This window comes from Emydura macquarii, unplaced genomic scaffold, assembly GCF_026122565.2.
Source record: "Emydura macquarii macquarii isolate MOO-44397 ecotype Brisbane River unplaced genomic scaffold, CSIRO-AGI_Emac_v2 contig_2676, whole genome shotgun sequence".
NCBI lineage: Eukaryota > Metazoa > Chordata > Testudines > Chelidae > Emydura > Emydura macquarii.
The window spans coordinates 31,617,283-31,624,565 of record NW_027132813.1 but is presented as its reverse complement, the minus strand read 5'-3'; the positions used below and the strand labels follow the sequence as shown (position 1 = coordinate 31,624,565).

The 7,283-nt window shown below is 43.0% G+C and overlaps 1 protein-coding gene across 1 annotated transcript in view; it reads left to right on the top strand.

Moving 5' to 3' along the window:
* The first annotated feature begins 8 nt into the window (after positions 1-8).
* The window catches only part of ASB3 (ankyrin repeat and SOCS box containing 3), a 115,519-nt gene continuing 108,244 nt past the window's right edge, over positions 9-7,283 (top strand). Inside the window, exons 1-2 of the mRNA XM_067565136.1 lie at positions 9-82; positions 969-1,042. The gene's annotated coding sequence lies outside the window, so the exon portion shown is untranslated. The remainder of the gene's footprint in view (positions 83-968; positions 1,043-7,283) is intronic.

Below are 7,283 nucleotides of genomic sequence, written 5' to 3'. Positions count from 1 at the left end.
CGGAGCAGATTGTCCGCCCCTCCCCCACTTCCGGTCCGGAGCAGCTAGCCAGAGCGCGAGGCCGCCCGTTAAGCGCGGAGCGGTAAGTGCGAGGCGAGGGGGGCGGCGGCGGGGGGAGTGTGCTCTGCCTGAGCCTGCAGCGTGGGGCGTTAGTGGGCCCGGCGGTACCTGGGCTCCATCCTCCTCCTCTCCCTCCCTCCCCCCCCATAGCGCTTCATTGGGAGCCTCCAGCTGGAGGGAGCCGCTCCGCCCCTTTCGGGGCTAGGGCCCGCGGTGATCGGCGCTGTACAGAGAGGTACCGGTCGCGCGGTGGTAGTGCGCAGCTCGCTCTGCGCGGGTGGCGGCGGCCGGGTGCGCGCGGCGGCGGCGGCGGCGGATCGGATTCGCGGGGGCTGCCTCGCTGCTGCCCGGCACCTCGCGGGCCCTTAGGGCAACGCTGCTAGCCGGCTCCCTTGGCGGGGAGGGCGGGGATTGCCCCAGGGGCGAGGCCGGACCTCGGGCCCTCTGCGTGGTGCAGCATCACGTTTCCCTGGTTGCTTTCGGAAATGCTTTTTTATCTCTGGGGTTCTCGGGTGCCCGAGTTCCCATCAGCTGGCTGCAGGAGGCTGGCGAGGGGGGCAGTGCTGGCATCCGTCGGGCTGTCAGCGTCCCTCCCATTGGGTGCATTGCAAGTTTAATGTCTCTGGTGCAAAAGGGGAGCAAGCGTTGGTCCTTAGCTTGAAAGGTGCAGCATGTCCTCCTCCCCCCCACTGAAGCTAGTGGGAGTCGAGGGCACTCAGCACCTCATGGGATTGGTTTCAGAGTTTGTTCCAGTGTACATGGCCGGGAGTGACCTTCTTTGTGCTTGCTGGTGATTTTCAGCTGTTCATGAAGCCTTATGTTAAATAGATGTACTAAAATAAAATAATGTGTAATATTTACTTATACTTAAGTTGTGTTTTGTTTTTTTTTGCTGTCCCATGTTACAGATAAATCTTAGAGGCTCTCTGGCTGTGAAAGTGGCATGTGTTAACTAATGAAGACTATCTAAGCATCAAAACAGGTAGGTACTCTGTTATACTCAAGCAGCCAAAGGGAAAATATAGGCTGTTTTTCAAGCCCCGGGCTGAAAAATGGGTGGAACCCTTCTTTTGTTAGAATACCCTGAAGCACAATGGGTTCTGCCCTTATTGTCCCCTAACTGCTACCTCAATATGAATGTTTAATAATAATGTTAATAACCCTGATTAATGACCAAACTAGTCACTTATCCAGAGTATTACGTGAATGTAAAAACTGGTGTGTGATCAGAATATCAATTGTATTACTTTTGATTTACATCAGCATGAGATCAAAATCAGGTGTTCAGATGCTATTATGTTGGGGGCTATATAAGTACATAGTAAACAATTAAAATGTATCTTTCTGCAGGAGGAGAAGTGTTCTATGAAAATGGATATCTTTTAGAATTGTAACACTTGCAGAACTTTAAAAAAAGGTTAGGTTATTTTGGAGTATATGGATATGGTATGGTAAATATCTGTTAAGCTGTTGTTTACATCTAGAAATATAAAAGATATTTTCTGAGACCTGTGCTGTTTTAATGAGATCGATTGTATCAGGTTATGATTTTAAAAATTTGTGTAGTAGGAACACATTTCTTTAAAAAAAAATTTTTGTAAATAAATATTTATTGGTGGGCGCTCAACATCCCCAGATAAACATGGTAAGGAGTATCTGGCACAATTTTAATGAACTGCACACTTGCTCTTCCCCTGCCCCCTCTCTGAAATATGATATGCAAACTTTATCAATACTTCCTATTTGATGCAACACTATAGCATTAATTGTACTGGTCATTTCATACCTGCCATGGAACAGTGATGAAGACTGAAGCTTGTCTGCATTGTCGATTACTCCTTTCCCCCATCCAGCCATTGCAAGTTGCTTTTAATGAAGATAATGTGGTGGGGAAGAAGGGAATGAGGGAGAAGGAAGGTGTCTTGTGTTATCTCTTTAGGTGGACTGTGGTCTCCAATACTATTCAGTAGTGGATCTGATATTACAAGCAGAATTTCAGCATTACAGGCACTTCCAACTGAGAGCTAGTCTACGTCTTGCTTTAGCATTCTATCCTGTCTGTACTGGTTTGGCACTGGAATTGTTCAAAAATTAGAGAATTTTTATGTTGGGGAAAGTGTTTTATTCTTTCACTTCATACACCACAAGACTAAATGGTGTTTGTTTAAACATTTATATATACTAAAAAAAGCATATGTTCACATACAGACCAAACCTGGACAATATCAGCTTCCAAACTGAAACTTTCAGAAAGTTTTGAAGTGATTGAAATCCGGTCTAGAATGGATACACTTATACAACTTTAACTTTTGCTATAGTATGCAAGATTTGTTTCTTCTTTTATTACATGGGATATTTACATGGATACAGGATCTTTAAGAGTTAATCTATGTTTTCATTTTGTGTTACCATAATATTTAGTGCTAAGAACAATAGTGTATCACCCAGAGACCCCAGTCAAGATAGGGGCCCTGTTGTCCTAGACACTGTACAAATCTAGGTAAGAAATAATCCTTGCCTTAGAGGGCTTACAGTCTAAAAGACGCAGAGCAAATGAAGCATAAATAGAGCCCAGTGCAGATATAAAATTTGTATCTACATCTGATCCATGATCCACAAAAATGATCCGCAGATATAAAGTGGATATCCACAGATTTGCAGGGCTTTACATATAAAATTTGGATCTGCATCCAACCGCAAAAATGGTCCATGGATGTGGATATCTATGGATATAAAGCCAATATTCTCGAATTTGCAGGGCTTGAAGCATATGGACAAGGATATAACATGCAAGTAAATGAATATGATGAAGAATTGGCAGAGTTTTGTTAGATACACTTCCTAAAAATAGCTTTAATTGGAGATAGAGGCAGGGCGAGGAATGGCAGGAGTGTGGAAAAAGTTGGAAGAATAGGGGAGTAAGAAAAGGAAAGAAGGGGAAGAGAGTCATATCTCATCTTTTGCCTAGAAGGAATCATGGCAGTGATGAGCCTTAAGGATGAAGTGTAGTAGCTTTATGGCTTATAACATAGTCTTCTCATGCCTAAGGAGTGGCATGGGAGAAAGTACAAAGGTGTTCTCCACCAACCAGTCAGCTTTTCCCATTAAAGACTGGGAATGTTGGAGCAAAATCAGAGGTAGATTTTGCAATAAGTGGTTAGATCAGCTAGGTACGGTGGGACTAAGGCCTGGTCTACCTGTAAAAGTTTTATCAGTATAACTCTTTTGATTAGGGGTGTGACATCTTTACCATAATATCTATATTTGAAAAGCTGTAGTGTGGATGTAGTTATGCTGTTATAAATGTGATTTATACTGGTATAGTTTATCCCCTTCTCAGGGCCCAAGCATAACCTTTTTGGGCCCGGTACAAACTTGTAACATGGGCCCCGTCCTGTGATACAAATGTCCGAGATTTGCAAATCTCACAAGATCTGGACAATAGATACATAGATACAGGGAAATAAGTTTCTATAAATATCGTCAGGCATGATCTACAATTTAGCCTCATTTTTTTTCCTCATGGTAATAGGGGTTGCAGCCTGGGCTGGGCCCCTCAGGGCCTCCAGGCCCTGGTAAAGTGTACCCTTTTTTCCCCCCATGCCCCTTCCTATACAGGAATAGCGTGAGTACGCCCTGTTCCTCTTGCAACCTTTTACTGGTATAATTGCATCCACACTAAGGGGATTGTATTGCTTTAACTATAGTGGTGTACTTTTTAATGTAGACAAGCCCTAAGTTCTGAAAGGCCTTAAAAGTACAGAAAAGAAGCTTGTGTTTAATTTGGAGGTGGTGGGGAAGCAAGGGGAGGGAGCAAAAGAGAGGTTAATGTCAGGTTGAGGAGCCAGGAAGATGAACTTAGCAGCAGAATTTTGAATGGACCTGAGGGGAACAAGGTTGGAGTAGTCAGGACCACAAGGGAACAGCTTATAGCAGTTCAGTTGCAAAATGATAAGAGTTTGAATAGAATTCTAGCTATGCGGGGAGAGGGGAAAGACCAAATCTTAGAGATGCTGTGTAGAAAGAAGTAGCAAGATTGAAGTTATGTCTACGCTGATGGCGGCAAAGTCGCCGCTGTCAGATCAACCTTCCTGGATCGATTGAGCGGTCAGTAAAGACCCGCTCAATAGAGCCAGAAGTCGACGCTGTAAAACCACCTCCTGAAGTGGCGTAGTGCAATGAAGATGCCGTGCAGAAGGGAAGCACAGCAGTCAATGGGAGTTATGAAAGCTACTCTGTGTAGCTTGTGTAACTCCCGTTGACTGCCGTCTAATCGCCAGGTAGGTGTAGACCAGGCCTCAGATATGGCCTGAATGTGTGGGTCTGGAAAGAGAGTTGAGGCAAACATATATTGTGCAGTTTATGGTCCTGAGTAACTACAAGGATGATGGTGATTTCCATAATGATAAAGAGTTGGAAGAGAAGGAACAGTAGGAGGTGACTCTATTGAGTTTTCACTGATGTGCTGTATATGGATGAAGAGATATCAAAAAGATAGGTGGAAGTGCTACCGAAGAGGAAGATGGGATAGAGGGGTAGATTTGAGTGTCACTTGCATAAGGAGATACTCAAAGCTATGCTTGTAGAAGAGGAGGTGGCCAAGGACAGAGAGGAGGAGAGGGGAGTACAACAGCCCATTAAATGAAACACTTCACAGCCAGTTGCTGTGAAGGTGATGAATGTCATATGCAGAGAATTGTGACCTTAGGTGAGGAATAAGCAAGAGGAGATAAACTCTTAAAGATATTTTCATGGAAAAGTTTCTAGTAGTAGTTAAGAATGAGGGTAGAAAAACAGAAAAATCATACAGAAAGGATGCATCAGTAGCTCTAACATTATGAACCCTTTCTTGTTTGCTAAAGATTAAACTTTAAAAAAGTGCATACCTCTCTTCTACGAGGTGCCAGCTGGCAACACTGGAAACCAAAGTCCCCTAACCACAAAACAGATAGATCATAAGCAATGAGAACGTTTTTCTTCATGCAGCTTGATAATGTTCCTCAACTGTGTTCTGTTTAAGACCACTGTAGAGAGAGAGAGAGAGAGAGGCAAGTTCAGTTCCCATTCCTGTTTGATTTTTAGACTGTGTGCAGAACTTGCCAGCAATGATGGTCATTATGAGGTTAATTTTCAGTGATGCAGATAGCTGTCCACTGGAAACATGATAAACGTAATTCACAGAACTGCTGTCACATGGCAACTTCTCCTTAAGTACAAATCTTGGCCAAATTTTTTACTTAGCATTGAAAGGCTCTGTCAATGTTGACAATTCACTGATCTATCCAGACATGGGTTTTTCTTGAATAAGGGTATATGAAGAGGATTCTTCCCACCCTGGGGCAATGACAAGCTGGTCTGAAAGCTAAGATTTCCACCCATAGCCCTCCCACTTTACGTTCCGTGTCTCTTGTCCAACAGCAGCAGCTGTAAATGCAGCCAAGGCTCCAATTTTCTCTGAGAATATAACATTGTTTTGTGCAAGTCACTGGAAATATGTGAGGGAGATGCGGTAAGGTTCCTATCTGATTCTCCCAGCTCTGCTGTCCTGGAAATCACAGGTCCACAGACTGGACTCTTGCACATTCCCAGCCTAAAGTTTTTAGAGTTTCTTACCTGACATACTGTAAAAGTAGAACCTCTCCCAGTTCAGTCAGGATTCAGGATTTTTATTTCTTGCATAGAGAGTGATTTGCAGCTCTGATAACTTGTCACAGGAGATATTGCTTATGTTCAATTTCTCTCAGTATAGTCTAGCAAAAGTTCTTTCTTTTAAAAAATGAATGTTGTATTTGTGCATTGTAACTTTAGAAACAAAATAAAAAGACAGGGTATATTGCCTCTTATGATCGGACTAGTGTCTTGTTCATCATTGCTCTTTGCTGTGAGTCATCATTTATACCAGTGCAAAGTGAGTGCAAGTTGTTTCCCCATTTGAATTGTAGCATTTTGCACCTCATTAGCAGTCAGGTCTAGTCTAAACTTTAAAGTTATACTGGTATAAACATTTCAGATACAGGTGTACATTTTTACCAAAATCATTACATTGGTATAAGCCCTAGTGTGGACTCAGTTAAACTTAGGGCATGCGGTGGCAGGAGTCAGTGCAGCGGCATTGATTGAGCAGATCTGTATAGACCCACTCAGTCGATGGGAGAGTGCTCTTCGGCTGACTCAATTAGTCTGCCTCCCTGAAAGGCGGAAGGCAGTGTCGATGGAGACGCTCTCCCATTGACGTGTCATGAAGACGCCGCACTGCGTAGATGTAAGTATGTTGACATGAGATATGCTAGTTACATTATGTACCAGTATAGCTTATTCTCCTTCCCATATGAAAATAAGCTGTAATGGTATAAACCAGCGAGTCTTAACCTATTTACCATTGTGGGTCACATGTGCAACTCTCTGTGTTATGTGGGTTGCATCCACACTATATACTGTCTGTATTTCCCTGAGGATGTCACATGGGCCGCAACTGTGTGCTGACTGGGCTACAAGCAATGTTTGTAGCACTCACTTCTCTTGAGGGAAAGAAAGATGCAGTTGAGCTGTATCTTTCATAAATGGGAATTTAGAATAATTTCCTAGTCATTCTAAGTGGACTTTGAAAAACTTATTTAAAAAAACATTTACAATGACTGTTTAAGTGTTACACTTCTAAAAAGATCTGAAGTCTGCAGACAAAAATGCATGTACACACTTCCTTTCCTACAACAATGTATGCAGACTCCTTGTTTGGTACTTAGAGCAATTTGCACATGCAAATAAAGTAATTGTATACCTACATTTGTAGGCATAATTGTGTGTACGTTTTTGCATGAGGACTTCCAGCTGCTTTGAAATGTTGGCCCTGTCACTGATCTACATTCACTTACATTACAGAAATACATATTTTGTTCTGTTTTGGATTATCAGGATTTACAAACAGTTAAAAAGTAAGTCAGGAAATCATAATTACTGTGTCACAATTTCAGGAGCGGAGATATTTGAATGTTCCAGGTTCTTCATAACCTGTTACTGTTAAAGCTCCAACAATCCTATCTTGTGATTCTGCAGCTGCAGGACCCTACAAGTGGCTCACCGTTCTGTTCACATATCTGGGACCCTGCAGCACTGAGTGGAATGCCTAGTCATGCAAGCTTTCACATACATCAGACAAAACAGAAAGCACTAGGCCAATGATCCTGGTGGGGGAGCTGCTGCATTTAATTTCCCAGCCTCCCTTC